Genomic DNA, 22,151 nt, shown 5'->3' on the forward strand with positions numbered 1-22,151 from the left:
GTGAGAGAGGCAAAGCAAGTACTAAGTAGGATTTGAGATTTGGTAAACTTTCTCTTTGAGGTGAAACAATTTAAACTGACAAGAAAAGGCTGTGAAAACAACTCAGAAAAAGAACTTATTTCTATTTAAGACTTGGCAAATATTAAGAGAACAAGAAATGGTACTAAAACGGGTGTTGTGCTCTTCTGAAAAAATAATTTTAAAATTACAAGACTGATTTATGTGAAACTTTGTAAAACCATTCTGCATCTCAGCCTTTCCCCAAATAAAACTTTGTATGCCAAGTTCCAGCTTGAACCATTTTTAGGGAAATCATTCCTAGAAGCATGAGAATTATATCATGAAGTACTCATATCTTAATCTTAAGTACAGTTTCGTATGTGTCATTTTTAATAGAACAGAGTATAATACAAAAAACATTTGAGGTGCAGAAAGAATATACACATTCTATTAAAATTGCAGTGTGTGCAGAAACTCAAAGAATCTTACTATGGTAAAGCTTTAAATTATGCTACTGTATCTATATCCCAGGAGACAGATTCCTACAATACAAGACCAACATTAACATTTTTGCTAATGCTTACTAGCCTGGCAAAAAGCTTTGTATGGTGTTATGGGAGGAGAAGGTAAAAAGCCATTTGTTGTAAGTTTTTGGGAGAAGTAATAGTTCATAAATTAAAAGGAAACTTACCAGTACCTCTAAACAGATGAATTTGCATGGCTTACGAAAATTCACACGCATTTTGGCCCTGCTTAAGATTTTCCAAGTGATTCAGGCTAGAGTGGAGATGCTCCAATAATTTTGGCTTTAGTTCTTCAGTATCAATTTTTTGAGACCTTGTTGGCTTTTCATGATCTGAGAGTCTCCTCTCAGTTTCAACTTGCTGAAACTTCATAATGTTTTTCATTTATAGGACAGATAAATAGCATGACTTGTCCCCCCAAAGCAAAACATAATATATTTGGATTCTCATGGTTTCCAAAGTGGAAACTCTTAATAAGCCCCTGTATTTATCACAGAAGTTAGTGTTACTGAAGTTTGAAAACAATTTGTCACGCTCATGTTCATGAAAACACAGAGGTTTGTTGCTAGGATTTTTTTACTTTTTGTTATCTATTTGATCTCTATTATTATATTAGAAAATAACATGAAGGTGAGTAGCAATACTTTTATTTAGCTCAGACTTCTTAAGGCGTGAATTAAAAGGAGCAATGGATATGGATCTTATTCTAAACTCTGGAACTTGACAAACATACTCAGAAGAAAGAGCTAAAAACCTGCTGTAAAAACATTGGTTTGATTTCAAAGTTCAAATATTAAAAAAGCAGGCAAACATATGAACAGTGAAAAATGTAGCTGATTAATTTTTTTTTGTATTAGTAATTTAAAGAGTTATGAGCAGTTCAGATAAACCAACCTTCTCTTCAACAATATAAATGTCTTTTCTACTGTCAGTTACACAGAAATATGTTGGATGGCCCTGAGTTTTCTGACATGACCTTTCCTTTCGGTATCTCTAAATCCTTACTTGCTTTTCTTATTATTCATCTTTTAACCAACATAAGATAGCAAATTATGTGGATGATCTATTTCATTCATACTGGAATATAAAAATCAATTCAAAGACCAGATAGAAAACTGCCTTTAATTTTTTCCAGGGTGTGTCTAAAGACAGTTCACTACTCTGACATCTTCACTTATTTCAAGCACCAGACTTACACAGTAGCTGTAATTCTAATTTGGAGTAATGTTGAATAGAGGATTTAAGTGGGATTATATTCAGTTTTATCTGATGCTTCTGTCTAACCTTGATGTAATCCCCTTCTTCCCTAATCATTGCAAAACGAGATAATTTATTATAATCATAGGGAGAGGGAGAGAGAAATAAAAACAAACAATGAAATCTGTTCCTAACTTTCCCTTTTCCCAAAATTTCTTTATTACTCCACTTCCCTTTGTGTTTCAGCCTAATAGAAATAGAAGACCTCTATTCCCCTCCTTCTATGTAATCTTATATTTTTGGAACCAAGAAACAGAAATATATTTTGGCACTGTTTTTTCAAGAAAAGAAAAAAAACCAGTAAGACTGTGTGGTGCCATGTAAGATATACTGAAATACCACTTGTCATTTTTGACTACATCACAGGAACAATCACAAGAGTAGTATTGCCACTTCTCATGTTTATCTAATATCTACTTAGGACACTGTGAGATCTCAATTTTGTGTCACTCCTTTCAATATCACATCTCTTTAGGCTCCCTGGCAAATAAATATTCAATTTATCTTGCCAAATTCAGTCTCTCAAGATACTTTGCAAGGTCAGTAGGATTATTCAGATCCTAATAGGATATATGAGCCAAAAAGTAATATAGTATGTCTTTAAAACCACACTTATCTCAAGGCAGGAGTTTCATTTTGATACTCTGACTTTTTATGGTGCATCCCAACAGGACCACATTTAGCAATGCCATCTACAAACTGAATATCCTCTGTTCTTTGGCATTAGCTCTTGGGAGAACTCCTTTGTGCACAAAACCTGTACTCTGTAGACATGTTGGGTCTCCCAGTTTTCAGTACTCTGTGTTGTAGTCTTGACCTAGCTGTGACCCCATCAAAAAGTGTCTTTTGTCCACTATAGATCAGTAAGAGAAAGCAATAGCCGATAAGAACCTAACAACAAAGCCCTTCCTTCAGCTCAGTGTGGTCTCTGCTCTCCTAGAGGGTAGCACTTGCACCAGTATTATGTAAATTAAGCATCAAGAACTATTCTGTAGACCTGCCAGATGTGTTAATCGGCCCTTTATAAGTCAGAAACAATGCCTAGTCCTGCCTAGAGCAGGACCTCTGAATGCATTCACATAAGGCACACCTTTTCGCAGTGACAGAATAAGAGCACAGGCTCCAGCGGAGAACTACTCAAGTCCTGCGTTTGTAGGCACCCAGAGAGATGGGGTTGGTAACACAGGTTAGGAAGAAGTCTCCAGCAGCGAGATTTCTAAATTATATTTGTGTTAAATAATGATATAGTCAAACTATTTGTAGTGCTGTGGTTGAATAGTACTGCACGCTTTCAGTCAGCATTAATCTTATCAAACTGGGACATTGACTTCTACCAATACTCTAAGGAACAGCGGAATTCTTTCAGTATTGTCCTTCTTATGGTTTTATGTTGGTAATTTTCTTGTCAAACTTTGGTTTGCTTCAGAGTTTCTATCTTTTAAATACTGATTAATCTCTACAGCATCCCCGTATGTGTTTCAACACCACAGCTGTGAAATTAGAGAAGGATTTCCAGATGCAGGTTTATATGGCTAGGAAACAAAAATGGACTAAGTCAATTATACTATCCCATCAGGCCATCTTGGAGGCCTGCTACTGTTGTCCGCTCCAGTAGTATTCAGCAAAGTAGCCACTTAACTGGCTATAATTTTAAAATCTCCTTCCCTGTGAGACTAGCTGTAAAGTCAACATGTGCCAAAGCAGCAGTATTGAGTTCCAAAACTACATGAGAACTTCCATGGAAATACTACCTCTATGCTTGATTTAGAATGGGAAGATCAAATATCTCTGCTTCATCATTATCACAATGCCTTGGTAGGGATTGATTCTGCACTGCATGCATGATCTGGAAGCATGGCCATATCCATGTACCAGAGCCAAGCAATTGTAGACCTGGACTCCACAGCTTGTCCCTGAGTGGCTCTGGGTGTCCCTCCATGCCAGGCACTTGTAGCTATGGGAAATAGTCTTCTCATTGCTCTCCTTTTCCCCTTCACATTTTTTAAAGAAAAAAATTCTGCTTTAAGAAAGAAAAGTTGCCATTTTTCTGGACAATACTGGGTTCCTAATTGTTTAAACACATGCAGTCCTGCAGGTCTATGACCAATATAACTGACAGGCAAACTTACACATATATATAACAAACTCACCAGGTTTTAAGTTAAAGTAAAGTGAGAAAAACTTATTGGCTGAAGGGTAAGCATAATAAATTCTGGGGGAAAAGTGTAGCTGATTCCATCATAAAACAACCAGAATGAGAATGTACTGCATAATAAACTAAGTGTTACTGTTCTACAATCACCCAGGCCCTGCGTTTTGATTGATTGCAGATTCTGAATTACTGAGAAAATGGCAGTTAATTACCCCTAACACCTTTGCAGGAACAGCTTGGAGGGGACTATGAAATTAGCACTCTGAAGTCTGAGTTAAATATATCATTTTAGCTTAATGGAATTTAATAATATTGTAATTCAAATGTATGTTGCACAAAATTAATAGCTTTTAATACTGAAATGCCTTTATTTGATCTGCCCCATATTTTATGCATGCTGACATTTATTGATTTCTTCTGAAATAACCATCACTTCCAGAAACCGGAGGAGAAACTTGGGAGTGTGTATTTCAGGTGAGGTATTATTCCAAAACCAGCAGTCAGAACAGAGGTTTCATGTGCTTATCCTGACAGTTTGGCTGACTTTCTCAACCCTGCCTTTAACTCTCCCAAGTTAGTTGTATCCAGTTATCAACCCAAAGGGCTAAACTGTGGTTTTCCATCAGAGCCCTTGGAGAAGGGTAGGTGGTGGGAGTCCACCAGGAGTCTCCAGCCTGCCAGTTGCAGCCACAGCCTGCCACAGCCACTCCAGCTCTCACTGGCTTTACTGGAAGAGCAGCCAGTGCAATCCTGTCACTTCACTGTGCTGCCAGCAGCTGAGCATTGGTTTATATAATGCAACATGGTCAGCTAGTTGCTAGCATGGGGAGTAGAAGTCCTCTGGAGATTACAAGAAGGGGGCAGTGGTAAATCCCACTTATTCCACAGCCATATATGTGATGTGCTTGGAGTCACAGCTGGCCATGGAAAGTTTTATGGAGATTTTTGGAAATGAGGGGTATGCTGAAATGTCATCTTTTTAACAGCCCAACTGGGTGGCACTGGGCCATGCTCACTGCAGCTGTAACACCCCATTCTTGGTTCTTCTCAGTCCGATTAAAACACACACATTATTAATTAAATTATAATTTGTTTGGACATAGATGAATAAAAAATAGTATCTAATGTCTAGTTACAATTTGATAGACTCTATGAAAATTGGAGATTAATAAATAGGCTAATAAAAAACATATGCAGAAGAACTATCAAATATATCAGTTTAAATAACAAAAACCCTCAAGGCAGTCAGGTTGTTTGAACTAGATTTTACACTTAGAAAAATCCATTTACATAACAAGGACAAAAATAGAAAAGTGTACGTCCCCCCATTCAAATCAGAATCACATTCACATGTTGTCAGAGGCTTTTCAAATTCAGAACAAAACACTTGGACTCAATGATCTTTGAGGTATTTTCCAGCCTTAATGATTCCATGATTTTGTGACTCCTGCTTACATCATGGAAACAGAAGCTTTTCAGAGTAGTCTCAAGCCTGGATTCACATTATTTATGACTCCTAGGTTTTCCTTTCAGTTCTAAATTTAAGAATAATTTGTGAATCTTTAAAGTAAAATCTCTTCCATGTCTGAAATATCTGATGCAGCCTCAATTTAGGTCCTTTAGTTCAGAAATAATATCTGTAGGATGTGATCCATTCAAGGAAAGGATTAGTAATTAATATAGAAATAAACAAAACCATGTATTCACCCTGAAAAATCTGTATACAATTCTCAGTAGGCATGATGGGACAGTATGAGCAAACACACAAGCCTAAATGTTGTGGTAATTTCCAGATATATACCATAAAAACAAAGGTAGTAAAAAAAACACTGAGGACTAAAAGAAGACCAAGGAATATTTAGGGATATTTTATAGATGAAAACAAGTACTTGCACAGAAAAGTAACAAGGTTTAAGATTACTTCCCTGGAGTAAAAAGATCTCAGAAAGATATCTTAAAAGGTATTTGCACAAAGGATACCAGAAACAGAGGCTGTATTTTAGAGATGTTGACATTTGCAAAACATTAGAGAGAAAAACTGTAGGGATGACCAAATATGGAATATAAATGTATTCAATTTCATTCCCAGATGTATTTCTTCAATGCAGAATTTTGTTAGTAGAAGAAAACTTAGTATCTGTGTGTCTAAACTTCCAGGATCGCATCTAAGATTTCATAATCTCCTTAGGTTTTGTCAGCTATAACAGTCTTGTCTACAAGTAAGTGAAAACTTTCCCAGCAAAAACCCACTCCTTGAACAGGAGACTTGAGTAAATCTTATCAACACTTTCGCCTTGCATTGACCCCTGGTTATGCTATTGGCTTTTCTTCAGATTTAACAGAATGGTTTATATGGTATTATATGAAAGGCAGAACAAATGTAAGACAGGTAAAATCTATTTAACTTGTGGTATAAAATATTAAATGCCCACTATTTGGGAATTTGAAATATCTACTGTGGATGAAAATAATTTTTCACTGACGTTTTTCACATTAGTTGGAAAATTGCATTGTGACATAATTTTGCACAGCTGAGAGCTGATGCTTCCCAAGCACTTAATCAGCGCAACAAAAGGTGTTGCTTAAAATACAGTATGCATCATGACCCAGACCTACCTGAAACTCCACGTTAGAGGTTCACATACTACAACATCTCTGATCCCCCAAGGGAATCACCCCAGCCCAGAATAGATGAACCATCCTAGCCAGGTCAGTGACGGACATCTGTCCTGAGGATTGATCCTACCCTGGGCCTGCTCTCTCTCCTTCTGCTTTTCCATTACCATCTATCAGGTCAAACCAATAACATTTTATTCCACTATTTGTCCACTGCATTGTTTTGCTGGGTCACTCTCTTAGCAGGAACTGTTCTCGCAGATTTTATCCAAGTTTTTACTTTCCTCTCAAACAGTATGTTCATAACGCTCCCTGTAAGAATGGGAATTGTGCCCAGATGGAATGGAAAACTTAAAAGCAAAACACTAGAGAAATATGTGGTTTTCTATGGATTATGTTAAATCTTTGCTGTACACTTTGTCCTTTGCAAGTACTTTTCCTGAATTGCTTTTTGTTTTTTCAAATGTATGCATATTATATTCAAGCTAAAGGCTACCTTGCATGTCAGGTGAGGATGCAAATTAAAATCTTGGATCAAGGAGTGAAGTATTCCTTATCAAGTTATGAAAACAACATCAATGAGCAGTTGGTAAAGCAATCAGCTAATGCATACAGCAAACGCAGTGACCTTAGCCTTTCTCTTTTGATTTACAGCAATGTAGGAAAGTAACTTAACTAGGTGCCATGGGGCTCCAAGAGCAGCTGAGTCAATGTATGGTTTAAATTGTTATGGATGCTAATTAGATTAGCAATTTGATGTTGAGACCTGCAGAGAAAAGTGGGTTTGCTCTTTGAAACGCATTCTTCTGGCCTGAAAATTCACTAGAGATTAAATCCTACAGTGGAGAAATTGGTGAGGTCCTACTGAGTCCCAGAATCCTTATCACGACAACTGTGAAATAGCAAAGGGATTGTCTTGTCTGATTTTGGAGGTAAGAAGCACCAGCATTCATGAACTGCTTAGTATAGGCACAACAAGCCGGGCATGAATGTCATTCATGCATATATTGCAGTGTCAGGTCTCTTATCAGGTGCTAACAATTTTTTATTGATGGGGTGGCATCAAATCAGAAATGTTCATTAGAAAAATGGAGTTGCTATTTTAACCTGCCAAAGTAGCTGAGCAATCTTCATATAAATTAGGACAGTTAGTAACATCCATAGAAGATTTCAAGGAGTTCTTGTCACTTTGCCATAGCCTAGGCTGAAAAGCAAGAAAATAAACACAAAAATTCCTGTAAGAATTTGGTTTTTTTTCAATCCTATGGAACTAAAGTTCTCTTGTGCTTTAGGAAAATAGTGCAACTGACTGCTTTAATATGTATTTAATAATATAATGGCAAAGTATTAGGCTTTTTTCTCAAAATCGTTTATATTTTTTTCCAGTTCTTAGCAATTATGCTCCTAAAATCTTTGAACAAATCTATAATCTTTGTCATTCAGTATCCACAATTAGTTTGAAGTGCTCATATATACACTTATTTTGCTGAACTAAGGCTACAGAAAGGAAAGAGATCTGCTGAATCTGCTCTTCTTATTGCCACATGTGTTTCTGCAGAGGCCTGGCAGGACTGATTTTTGTTTAATCTTTTGGAGGCCAGAATAGATCTCCTACATGTCACTACTGCAATTATAAAGTAGTCTGTCAAATGAAGTCAAATCTTTAAATCAATCCAGCAGCTGGAACTGCAAACTTGCTTTTTTTCTTTTTTCTTTTTTTTTTTTTTTTGTGGGGAAAAAAGTAAATGGAATTCTAAATTATAAAGGACCTTACTGAAACCTCCCAGCTAGTACTGAGTTCGCAGCAGACAGAAGCAATGTGAATTCCCTGATGTCAGTGCACCAGTGCCTTTTCACTCCAGTGAAGTGCCTGTAGAAAAGTCCTTGATGCCAAAACACCCCACTTTTGCAGAAAGGAAGGTGATATAATAAATTACCCCAGCTCCTGGAGAGAGATTTGGGTTCCAGAAAATTATCTGTTGCAGAAGAGCCTTGATAGTAAGCTATTCAGGGACTGGTATTTCTTGTGCATCCTGAGGGAATGGCCTGAAGTTGTGTCAGGAGAGGTTTAGGTTGGATATTAGGAAAAGGTTCTTTACCCAGAGCGTGTTTGGGTGCTGGAACAGGCTCCCCAAGGAAGTGATGACAGCACCAAGCCTGACAGAGTTCAAGAAGTGTTTGGATTATATTGTCAGGCACATGGTGTGATTCTTGGGCATGGTCCTGTGCAGAGCTGAGAGTTGAACTCGATGATCCTTCTGGGTCCCTTCCAACTCAGCATATTCTGTCATTCTGTGATTCCAGATTAATTCCCTGATTCTTAGACTCATGGCTATTTTGGAGGGAAAAGGGGTTTTGGTTTGGTTTTTACCAAGGGTGGGAACCAGAAAAAAAACCACAACTGTTAAAAATTTCTTCAAATACGTTAGGACGAGAAAACTTCTCTCTCAATTCTTGTGCTCCCATGTGCTTACAATGCACTGTGGAGCCCCTGTATTCTCGTGAGTGTTATAAAAGTTTGTGATTTTATCCATGTGACTTCCATCAAACAGATGAAAATGATACAGTACATCCCATTCCCACTTGTCATCCACAGGCTCTTTCATGCACATCTCTGACCCTCATTACCATCCTGAATGTCCTGAGCCATCTTTACCCATAGAAGGTTCATAGACACTTTCTAACATGTGCCTGCTTAGGAAACTGCTGAAAAAAAATAGTCAATGCCCCTAGGCTGTCTTCTGATAAGATTAGCAAGTGCAAAATACTGAAATGAGAAACAATCACATCAATACCATCAGGATTAGTCCTGACAGCAAGACAAGAATGTTACTGCACCTGTGCCAGGTTTAATTGCTATGAAGACTGGGGATGGCTTAGCTTTGGCATTCCCTCATAAAACCAGAATAGAGCAGGCTATATTATATCCATGCTGTCTCAGTCTACCTCTGTATCAATGGAAAAATATCCCTGCAATGAAAAACGGACACATTTCAGGGAACCTGTTTCAGTGTATTTAAAACATAAAGGTCAGTTACAGTTAGTGCTGCCAAAAAGTGTGGTGGCCCATTACAATTAAACTACTATTTCTGCACAGCCTTCAATATGGTGGACATTATTCCAAATGTACATATAGAGGCGAAGGGCAACGTGTGGCATTTTTTGCAACTGCATTGATAAGCTTTGGGACACATTTTGTACTTCCTGCAGTACAATTCTATTGAAGTTCTTGCAGTTTTGGCCTATATGTGAGGCAAAGATTTTTAGAGATTATTCACACAAAATTTACAATTTAGAAGATGCTCTGTTCAGAACCAGAACACAAGGATGAATAGTTAGCCAGGCACTGAGGAACTGCAAATGCCACAGTGACATACATCGCTGTTTAATAGTATTTCCTTTGAAACAACTGGTGGCTTCTTCCCTTCCTTTCAAACAGGCTTCTAACTGATGGTTACATGCCAAAATAACTGCCTCACATACATGCAGTTGTATGCCATCATCCATCTCAGTAAGAGCTGCTACACCTGGTGCAGTTAGGAATCACTACTTTTTCTGACTGTTGCCATCTTTAAGGTAACTTAAAATCAGTTCTCTGCTTGAACTATGAATAAAGTTTGAAAAAGCCTTACATCGTATTGCACCACTAGAAAAATCAGAAGAAAAATCATGGTTTATGAATTACCTCAGGTACATCCAGAACCTAGCAGGTCCTTAATGTGGCTAGAAGCTACCTGCTGATGACTATGGAGCATGACACTAGCAGGGAGCTCAGGTTTGACAACCCACTGCATGCAGATTAAGCAGAAGTGGACTGAGAGTGTGGTGGATGCTTACTGCCCTGTGGCCTTGGCTGGGGGAGTCCAGGTGAGCTCATGGAACCGGTCAACTGAGGATTTTTCCTTTCCTTCTTTCATTTGCCTGGGTTTAGATTTTTGAATAACCCTCGGTTAGGATTTTCTCCTCACTTTCTGTGACTGCCTAGTGGAAGTAAAAGTGATTTAGTGAGCAGGAAAAAGCACTCATTTCCTACCACAGGACTTATACCTCCTGTACATTATCCTGTGTATACAGGGCAGGCACAAGACCATAATCCTGAAAGAGCACCAAGTGTGTGGCACGTGGAAGACTCTTGCCACAAAGAAAGTTAAAGCCTTAGCCAAGTGGGCAAAGACAGTAGGAAGGGTGGGTAAGGAGTTAAACCTCTTTCACAGAGTTGTTTAACATTTCAGAATACACTACTGGATTTGCAATCAGTTTGGCAGTGGAGCTCTATAACCAAACAGACGTCTCTTTTAAGAAACCTTTGTATGTCTGAACAGAAAGAGGTTTGTCCTCAAGCAGGAAACCTAGTGCAGAGCTTACACAGCAATATATTTTCAGTCATGTGCCAAGACAATAAACATGCATCTTTTGATCTGCATGGCAACAACACACAATTCGTAGTTTATGCTGGGATAGAATGACACGCAAATCTGCCAGGAGTGAGTCACTACTCTGGTGCGTTTCTGCACATCCTAAATTTCACCAGGCTGAGACTAGGGGACTTGAAATAAATGTCTAAAGAACCCATAAAAGTATTCCAGCAAGCATGACGGTTTAAGCCCTTATGTCAAAACACAGGAACAAGCAGTCTATTTTGTATAAAATATTTTTTGGTCTTCTAACTATAAATTAAGATTCTTTAAAATGTGTGCTTCTGTAGGCATATATTTACCAGCAGCCTTTTCCTCTCATATAATTCAAAGAGGGGCAGTAATACCTCTCCCAGGACTATGGAAGGCACAGGTAGAATTTTAAAATACCATTAAAAATTATATCTTATTAATCGCTGTCACGTTCAGATTTGAGCAATGTCCTCTGGCCGTTTAATACCAGTGCTGCCATTATACCTTGTTGTCTTACGACATCATCCAGCTAACCACACTGGTACATTATTTCCTAGACTGCCTCTGTTTACAAATCAAAGTGTCTCGCTTAAGCACAACCTGCTGAAATGCGGTGCTGTTATTAGGAAATGTGAGTGGGCTGAAGTGGGGATCCCTGTAGAGTTAACTTGGCAGCCTTCAAGATCCTGGCTCAACCTGATATTAAAAGTGAGTCATCAGTTTACCCACACAGCAGGCCCTCACTTTGTACTTTTCACTGCAAGCAGCTCAGCAGAGGGCCAGGAGATTCAACATTTGCTTCTCTAATTAATATGCAGCTGAAAGAAACTCCTTGTTCAGAAAGATTTGTTGTTTTTTTTGTTGTTGGTTAGTTGGTTGGTTTAGTTTTTGTGAGTTTTTTTGGAGTTTTTTTTTGTTTGGGGTTTGTCCTTTTTTATTTTTTTTTACTTTGGTTTTCTGTTTCTGTTCTTCATTTTTCAGAGCTGATAAATAACAAAACACAAGCTAGGTCTACCACCTGGAAGGCTAATGTGCAGTGCATGTTAGTTGCCCAATACAGGCTGCTTCATTTCCACTCCAGGTCTAGGCTCTGCAACTGCCTAAGTTCCCTCAAAGTTATTTTTGTATCTGCTAAGAGCTATTTTCAGCTGAAGTCTTTAATTCACATTAATTTGGGACTAGCCTTCATTCCCAAGGAGATACACAAACTGTCTTGTGCACCCTGAGGGCCTCAGGCAGAAGGTGTTGCTGGCGATCATGACTCTTTGAGGAGCTGAGGAATCACAATTCCATAAAGGCCACAGGGTAAACATGCTTTCCACGTTAATCGATCAAGGCCAGGTTTTCCTTCTGGTATACATGTTAAATATCTAACTAATTGGTCTTTCATGGAGCATTTTCTTGTTCTAGCAGTTTTACAGCAGCACCTGGTGGCATGTAAACATTTAAAGGTACACTTTATTGAAAGGTATCTGCTTCAGATTGAACTTTTTGTTCTCTTTTTTTTTTTGCCCTCAACATGAGGTAACATGTATGTGGGCTAATGTTAAAGCATGTGGATTTCAGTGGAACTCAGGAAACTAAATATAGATTCTTCCCTGAAGCAGAACCTACTTTTTTGTCAATGTTTTCCAGTTCTGAAGAGAACAAAAGTCAGTATGTATTTCACTAGTGGTCCTGGTAAAAAAATTATGCAGGGAGTGCAGAAAAAAGAAAGTCAATCTTGCAGTTATTTTGACTGCAGAATTTGCATTTACCAAATTCTGTGTTGCCCAAATGCACATACACACCGTCATACACATACACATAGACTGAATCATCGCTATTCATTTCATGATGTGAATTTTGTTGCACTGCTACAGTCTTGTTTCATGAGGCTACAGAGCCACATGCCACTAAATGCAAAAGTGTGCCTTAGTTTTGCTGCTATTCAGTTTTGCTGAAACTTAGGTCACAACTGTTTGAGGTTTTCTTCACTTGTTTAGATCCTCCCAAAAGCAAGAAACTAGCATAAGAGAAAAATAAAAATTGCATTATATATGAAACTGGTAGAAAAAGGGAGGGAAAGAGGCTGAAAAAAAATGTAAATCTACAACCAAATGATTTGAATTACAGAAAAAAGAATGTCTTATGTCAAGTGCCTCTTCACCCTCTAAGTGTGCTATGAAATATGATCACTTGTCTTGAATACGCTCCATCCTAACAGTAACATTCTTGAACTTATAAACACTATTAATTGTGTCAAACTTGGAATCTGAATCCTGCAAACCCTTCCTATGTTAAACTGAAAGGGCCTCATTCATAGCTGGGGCAGGTCTGAATGAGCTCAGAATGGTTTTGTTAGGCAGGACAAACTTTTCCTTAATAATTCTGTATTCTTTTCTCAACAGATCTTTGAGTTAGCTATTTTGAAGTAGTCTGGAAAGCAACAGGACCCATTTTCTGTATGCCACAGTTAGGCTGAGAAGGTCATATATCAGAGACCCCCAACAATACTGAATTTTCCAATACGAAGAACAGCTATGTGAAGTTAGAATCCTTTTCAGACACCGTTCTCCATTTGTGCTACAGACAGAGCCTCTGTTGTTAGGTGAAATACAGCTTTTTTTCTTGCCAGTGAGATCACTATCTACACCTTCACTTAAGCATATTTAAAGTATCATTTTTTTACGTGAAATTATAATTATAGGAACAGAGAGAAATACAAACTCCTTTAAGTTTGCTTTCAATGGACAAGCTAGCATATAAATAGACAGACAAACATAGAAATAGCGGACAAATCAGAGCAGAAGGTCTGCTCCACACTGGTACTGCTTCTTAAATCGGTCCCTCACCTTTGCTGGCTCAGATGTTTTACACAGCAGTTCTCCACAGCAGCACACTGACAGGGTGAACTTGGTTTCTACCTGACATAGAAAGAGGGACACCCTGGGGAAAGATCACTGTTGGCAGCTGGGAATGAAACTAAAATTTTAGACAAAGTTTGATGTTCCATTTTATTCTTCTATTTTTGTGTCTGGAGTTGTAATAAATTACTTAACCTTTTGATATCATTGTCCATAAAGTTTGTCTAGTTCTAGTAGCCTGATTTTAAGGTATTTTATTGGATTATGGATAGGCTGTTCCCACAGCAGAAAGATGCTCCACACAGGCACAGACTGGCATCCCTCAGAGATGTGACTGTTCAGGAACTATTTTGGGGTTTGGCTGGGTAACTCAGCTTAACAGCCTGATAAAACTTCATATTATAGAAGAACATTTCCTTTATCTAGTGAACTCTCTTGTGTTTGAAAATATACTTGCATTTTTTTTTCTTTCCTTAAAAGATGCTAACGGACCTTGACCACCCAGACTGAGTCATGCAGTATGTAATGCCAAGAAATCCTACTTAATTTGTGATCTGAGTCTCTGTATGATGTATGTGTGAGAGCAGTGAGGCTTGTAAGGAGGAGATGCCAAACCTGCTTTGCCGTTGCACTCAGGAGGAGAGGAAACGCGATGGGAAAGCATTTGCTGAGATCCTGGATTGCCAAGTGCAGTGAGGGTGGGCTGGAGGTGTACCAGCATCTCCCTAAGGAGGGTGGGAAGAGGGAAAGGCTGTCCTCTGCAATAGCACATTGCTTTCTGCATCCTCTGAGTGACAAGGGACACAGGGACTGCTGAGATCTCTGTCCAAGTGGCAATAGGTTTGTGCCATCATTACTCAGCTCTCTTCTGCTTCCTTTGGGCTATGAAGTCTCTGCCCATGGATGTGCCAAGAACACAGCACAATCAGTACACCCTCCAGTAAACTCTGCAACAAACCTCAACAGGATGATCAACAGCACATCTCAGAAAAACAGTAAATCTGCATTTATGTACTGCTTTACAATTGTAAAGCATTTCTCAAGCATGAATTAATGAATACAAAAAATCAGTTCTATCAGAGTAGATGGTTCACAGGCTGTAATGATGATGAACAGGCACCTTTAATCCAGACCACATTCAGTACTAAATCAACACTTGGTGCAAGATTACATATAAAACTCAAGGGTAAATCAGTGATCAGCCAAAAGCAGATAGAAAATGCTAAATGGTGAGTTAATGTGAATTTCCCAGACTTTGGGTGACAAACAGAAGGCTACCACTGTTACAAAACACACAGGTAAGTCTGGCTCGCAAGTCACTTTTAGGAGTCACTTTATCCAGGCATCTTACTCAAAGCAGCATCACTGACAAAGTAAGATGTTACTTAGCCTTAGTAAATGTAGCACAATTTCCTCCCTTTGATCTGAGTACATGGTACATAAGGTCTCATATATCTGAGATAACAAGGGCCAAAAGTTCTTACAGAAAGCAAGATGGAGTAAAACTCTTAGAAAATGGAGAGAATGTGAACATGTGTGACTAAATGAGAAGAGGAGCACATCAAGCAACTGTCTAGCACAAGAGATGAGAAGAGGAAGGGATTAAACTGTCAGTGAAGTTCTGCCAGAACCACAGAGCAGTCAGAGGAAAAGTGATCCCTAGATCCATAGGCAGGAGAGGCTTTGGCCAGTTTAGGTCCTGATTGTTTCCAAATTCAGTAAGTGCACTTTCTGCAGGACAGGATCATTAAAGCTTATTCCTAGAGTTTAATGTTTAAATGCTAAGTGGACTGTTGAGCTACAGACATCTGAGGGAATGGCAAGGAGTGTGAGTCAAGACTGTTGTATCCAAAGTCTGGCTAAAGAATAGCAGATTTGGAGTAGATGAAATAAAGTGCTGAAGTAGTTTAATAGACTAACCTGAACACGAGGCTGTGACAGAACAAAAACCAGATCACTCTGATACTTCTGAATTAGCAATTCTGTTTCACATAAGAAGAAATATTCAATCATTATTTTTCTTGAAAAGTATAACCAGATGGGCAGCCACCCTAACAGCCAAAAAAACATGTCTTTTGAGAGTCATTCTGGGGCATTTCATAGAATAAAACACCCTTTTCTGTTTGTTTCTAGCAGCTTTAGTTTCAGGTTCTGACAAAGGCATACAGGACTGTTACACATGGAAAATGGAGCAATGGGAACACTAGCGTAGTGAACCAGCTCCTGTAAGCAGTCAAGTTACTCTGTTCTTACTCAGGTGCAGATCCAGTTAACAGGGTCTTGACCTGAGGAAGAATTTTAGAAACAAGAAATCAATATCATTAGGGGCAGTTGATACTTTCTCTACCGTTTTCTCCTCTCTTTTCTTTGTGGTGTAGTTTAGGGCAAGACCAGTTCTCCATCAGATGCCAAGTGAACTTACCTGGAAAAAAACCCACAGAATCTAATTCTTCCTTTATCCACTCACCCTTCCCTTCAGACTGACCTGTACCTGTTTTTGAGGTAAAACTAGTGTTTAAATGTACAAGGTCCGTTTCGGGGAGGTGGAATAGATCACTCTTCCATTCCTGTCCTCAGTCTTTGGGTTCTGTTCTGCTCACTGCCACTGCATCTCTCAAGTTTCAAGCTCTGCAGAGTTAGGGGATTGACATGCAAATGTGGTTTTGATATTATGAAGAACCAAAGTTCTCATCTTTCATAATGCATAATGTCTTTATCAATGCAGGTCAAACCTGAAATTTACTCTAGGTACCAAGTCATTATTCCAGAGACACATACAGCTACTGAATGGGTAAATCACTTCTAGAGAAACTGTTAAAAAATCGCAGGAGAGAGGAAGAAGTGTCCTTGGGAAGGTTGGCAGTCGGTGTTTGTCCAGTTAGAGAAACATTAAAAATAATTCTGTCTTTTATTTCTGTAGCATAACAGTGGAAAGAATCATAAGATTTATTCTTGTGACTGTAGCAACCATGATAGGGAAACCACTGACAAAAATCAATAGTGGAAATATTTGCTAGTAAATTGTACATTGAATACACTGTTCTAATTGTGGTAGAACTGGGAGATCTGCATCTGTTAGTGTGCTAAAACTAGTAGCCTGATATGCACTAGCAGAGAGTTATATGTTTTGTATTTCTTATATAAATTTATTCACACATAGTCATGATACATGTTGCACACCAAATACCGCATGCATATCTGTGCATGACACTTAATGAGAAATACAGTTCCAGCACAGTGCCTGACACCTTATTTTAGGATGTTTTTGATCAAGAAAATGATTGAAGGAACACCAAGATCCTGCAGGATTCCCACTTCTGGGAATTCTTCTTCTGCTGGTTAAGAGGGTAGGTTTGCCTAGGACAACGTCTGTTTAAGACACAATGTTTTATATAGTTTAACTATCCATTCACTCTGGAAGAGCACCACTAACTCTACATAGCAGATCCAAGTCCATAGGTTTAAATGTTTTTAAATAATCTGAAATGGATAAAAGATAAATATCTCAGGAGTACATGTGTGTTCCCTCTCCTGTGTGTGTTTGGGGAGGTATAGATGCAGACAGGTATATATAATAAGGAATCCTTTCTTTCTATACAGTACAGCTCTCCACAAGCCATTCCATGACAGAAAAGCCACTGTCTATCCCTGCTTAAGTGAGAATCTGGACATCATGAACATATTTTCTACTTTGTTGGAGGATTTCTACCTGAAATTTTGTGTATAGGGGACAATGCTACATAATTTTCCTTTCCAGGCTCAGCACATAGTAAAATCCTTGTCTGCAGATTTCAGGTTTTCTTTTTCATGGTGAAGTTATCAGCTTTTTGTTGGGGTTGCATTATGTTTTTTTGAAGGGGGTGGAAGAGGTGGGGGAGAAGGTTTACTTTACAAGCTGACGGTTAAGATGTTCTCTAATGAATTGAATCTGGCCAGCTCTCCATCCTCTATAGAGCTTTCCAGACTCAAAAAGCTTTGAATCTTGCACATGAAAGGGGAAGGTATTTGTTGGAATCTGCTATGGCTGAAACTTTGCTGCTCATCTGAAGGTATCATTTGTATTTCACTTCATAAAAGAATGAACACTGGAGCTGTCTCTTGTGAACTAGTCCAGCAGTCTTGTCCAAATTTGGTAGTAGGTCATAAAAGTTAGGTATTTCAGCAGTGAGACCAACCCTATGTCAGTCTTCAAGGGACATGCTTCTGTCCTGGCCAGAAACAAGTGTGTAAGAATCTCAAAGACCTAATATCCAAGATTTTTATATTATATATGTCAATTGAATCTTTATCCGCTATTTAGGAGGCTTGAGTGACATTATTCTGATATGAATAACAGGTGTGAAAGTAGTTTTTCAAACAGATTTAGACTTTAGTTTAAATTTTAACAATTTCACTTCCTGCATTTTTGGTTTTTAACTTTACCTTTCTTGAAACATTAATCTGACTTCATTTGCAACTTATACAATCTGTTTAAAATGTATTTTATGAAAATATTTCGAATAAATGTCATGGAAATGGTCTATACTGAAATCAAATAGCATTTGTAGATCGACTGCTTGTTCAAACAGACAAGCCAGGTATTTTCTCCCATTAACTATTTTCCTCTCATTTGCTTTTGCTGTCAATCTTTCAGACTTCTGCTCTGATCTTGCCAACTCTCACAGAAGGAATGGTCTACTATGTATTTCAGAGAAGGCAAGTCCTCCAAGAAGAAATCCACAGCCATTGATGAATAGAGGTGATCTTGCATTTAGTAACGAGCCTATGTCACAAGAAGATTTAGTGAATATTTAACCAACATCTACAATGACTTTTTTTTGAGAAGACAGTGGTATTAACTCCACTGCCTGATACACATTTTAGTGACAGTGTATTAATGACATGTAGATAGTTTGCATTAAATGATTGGCTTATTTTTATGTCCTCACAATGTGCACATATTTATCAGCTTTTTTTTAATCTCATTTTTATAAATAGTTGAAAATTTATCACCTGCTCATAGGCCATTTCTAGGAAATATATATTCAAGCAAAATCAGTTACCAGTGAATTGTTGTCTGATTGTTTCTGAAGGACATGCATGACTGAGATATAAAAAAATTATTTTAAGTCAAGTTGTTTAATACCTAGTGGAAAATACTTGTGTCAGTTGAACAGATATGTTCAAAAAGCTGTAGAGTATAAAAACTGCCCTATTAGGTCAGATTGAAGACTAAGATAGCTCCATATGTTGAAGGAAATTAAATACAACATGGAGCATCCGGGAATTATCAATTTAGGGTTTTCTTCAGCAAAGAAACAGATTTTGTGAGTATTGACAAAGAGAATCCAAGCCATAGTTGCAGCACTTACCATTCCTGGTTTCTTTGCCTGTCGGTACAGTAATGCCCAGTGGCTGTGAGGACCTGTTGTGCACTGTCTAAACACACTGTGTCATACCCCAAAATTGGCTGCATCTCACCAGCAGAAGAAGGGATTTCTCCTCCATTTGCCCTGAGGGACCTGGCAGTGGAGTAATCAGTGAGGATGGTGTGCTAAGCACTCATGGTGTCAGTTCTCCCTTTGACTAAGAAAATCACTATTAAATAAAACCCAAACATCTTAAAAAAAAAAGTTAATCAAAAAAGTTAACTCTGTTTGCTATTAGATTGCTAGGGCCTTGTAAGCTGGACATCAGAGCCTGGGAAGAGTTTTGAATTCCAATAGGAGGACTGATAAAGAACTTCAATGCTTCTTTGAGCAGCATGAAGTTTCTAGCAGAGATTAAATTCTGATGTGGAATTTTTGTTATTCTTTAATGACAATCTAGTTCCTATGGAAAATGAGCATTAGACCAGTATGATGACAAATACTGATGCACATTTTCCACTGTCCTGAGAGCTAATTTTCCTTTCTCACATTCACTTCTTTGGTTTATTCATATAATAAAAGAGTAGTTAACTTTGAAAAACATCATGTAAATATTGAAAGCAGTATGCAACCCACAGCTCAGTATATCTTTCCATAGTTACAATAAATCCTATGCAATCTTACAATTAATGTCAAATTTGATTTCTCTTGTGTTTTTCTGTCCTTATTATAGCAATCATTTCTGTTTTTTCTTTCTCTAGTCTTTTCTCAGGCTCTCCCAGGAATACATTTTTGTATATCATTTACTTCACTTTTGTATATTATCCTAGTTTTCACTTCACTTCGGAATTATTGTTTCAATATTATACTAAATTGACTTCTGTCTTCTACCTCCCACACTCCCATATTGATATCACTTCTTCCACCCTCATTTCCTCAGTATTCTTGGATAGTGGTCTATGGATAGAGTCTTCAGCTGAGTGGTGTTTGAACATGGTCACTGGTTTGTTTGTGAGGTGTCTACACCATGTCTGCTTCAACCACTTGACAGAGATTTTTTATAGCCATATTGGTTTGGCAGAATCTGTATGTATTTCAGCATCATTTTTACGCAGAATGTTGATCTGCTCTTTCTAGTTTGTTCCTAACACTCAAAGTGAACTGAAGAGTGCATTGATCACTGAATAAGCCTGAGAAGGTTGATTTTAAGCAAGACTTAACTCCAAAAGTTAGTACCTTGGTATACATATAAAATAAATAGAAATGAAATAAAAATATTTTTAGTTCCTGAGTCTGTTTGAGGAACTAAAATGAGGATTCTTTGAATTCTGTTACAAGTTAATTATTTCTTGTTCTGATCTCAGGATACTTTTTCCCAGACCTATTTGGCTAAACTGGCTTTTCTCCAAAAACTGGAAAACATTTTTGAATGAGCATTTTATCCTAAATTATTCCAAACATTTTTAGTTTATTATTATGGTCAGTATTTTTTTTCTCAGGATGGCATTCACTCTGCCCCCAGATAAATTTGTTTTTCCTTCCCACTGAAAAACCAATATAATAATTTAGAAGCGAAATAACTATTCAGTAGACTTGTCACTGATGTTCAGATTACAGTTTTACTGCTACACAAACAGAAACTCACATTTAAAGGAAAGTGCTGGATTGAGGCAGCTGGATGTTGTTACACAAGCTGGTGGCTAGAGGGAACTCTTTTTCCTTGTTGGAGATGGTGGATCTAACAGTGAAGAATATTCTGCTGCAGCAAAGTAGTCCATTAAAGAAAAAGAAGAAGGGAAAATCCTTGAAATAAAAACATTAGCTTGAATTGAAAAGTGCTCCCAGTCGTGCGTAGGAGTGAGCAGAAGTGTCAATGAAATTTATTATTTCTCCAGCAAAAAAAGAGAGCCTTTCAATGTCCCAGTCCAGGGACAGTTGTAGGTTATGCATGGCTAAACATACTCCCAGCAGCAAGCTCCTTGGAAGCTGTTAAACTAGTTATGGCAGCCTGGGTTACCTCGACTGCAGGGGTGGATGTTTTGGTTTCATGCATGGGGGAAGAGAAGACCCAGACCACAAAAAAGAGCAGGGAGTTCACAGAGCAGCAGTAGGTGAGGCATTTAGGTAACAGCTACTGTACTTTTAGGCCCCTAGCCAGCAAATTAATTAAGCATGTGCTTAACTTTAAAAACACGTGAGTAAATCACAGCTTTAGCTGAGATATTTTGATGTTAAAAGTATAGCAGTTTTAAAGCCTACAGGCATCAGGCTGCTTAAGCTTTGGTATTTTGGTTCCATCTACACCCCTGGGTGCTGCCTGGAAAGTGGGCACAGGGTGGGTGAGGAGAAATTTTGTTTGGAGACCATGTTGGGGTGGTGCTTGGCAAAAGCTGAGGTGTGTGGGAGCCTGACATGTGCATAGTCTCACTCTTGTATGAAACTAGGCTGTGGCCAGCTTCTGTACCTTACATAGGAATTTTGTAAGCACTCCTGGCACTGTAATGTGGCCCTAGAGACCATTTTGTCTCTTGGCTGTTACTGACAACGTTGGATAGTGCCCTGAAAGATAATGTAGTAGAGCAAATCAGGTGAGGAGGAGCAAAACAAAGACTTGGAGAGGAGATTACATTGACTAATGCTGACAATTAGCATAAGCTTAATGTTTGGTTTAATATTACCTTACTCCAGTACTGTTTAACTCTACTGAGAATGGTAAGAAAGTTGTATAAATCTTACCATACTCCTCCCTGTAATTGAGTAACACTGAAGCCTTGGATACCCCCACAAGCCTCAACTGTCCTTATATGGACTAACCACTAGACACCAAAGCCCACAACCTTTTTATGGGGTCACCATTACAAACACAGTAGGACCCAGGTGTAAGCATTTCAGCAAATGTTCTTGCAGATGCACTCCAAATGTTCTCAGCTGTGCTGCAACAGCACAATTTGCCAAGAGCTGTTGAATGTATCTTGCATTCAGCAGCTGTGGCTATATTGCATGAAAAACACTGAATTTGA

The sequence above is a fragment of the Manacus vitellinus genome, unplaced genomic scaffold (assembly GCF_001715985.3).
Source record: "Manacus vitellinus isolate BGI_N305 unplaced genomic scaffold, ASM171598v3 scaffold_3_pilon, whole genome shotgun sequence".
Taxonomy (NCBI): Eukaryota; Metazoa; Chordata; class Aves; order Passeriformes; family Pipridae; genus Manacus; species Manacus vitellinus.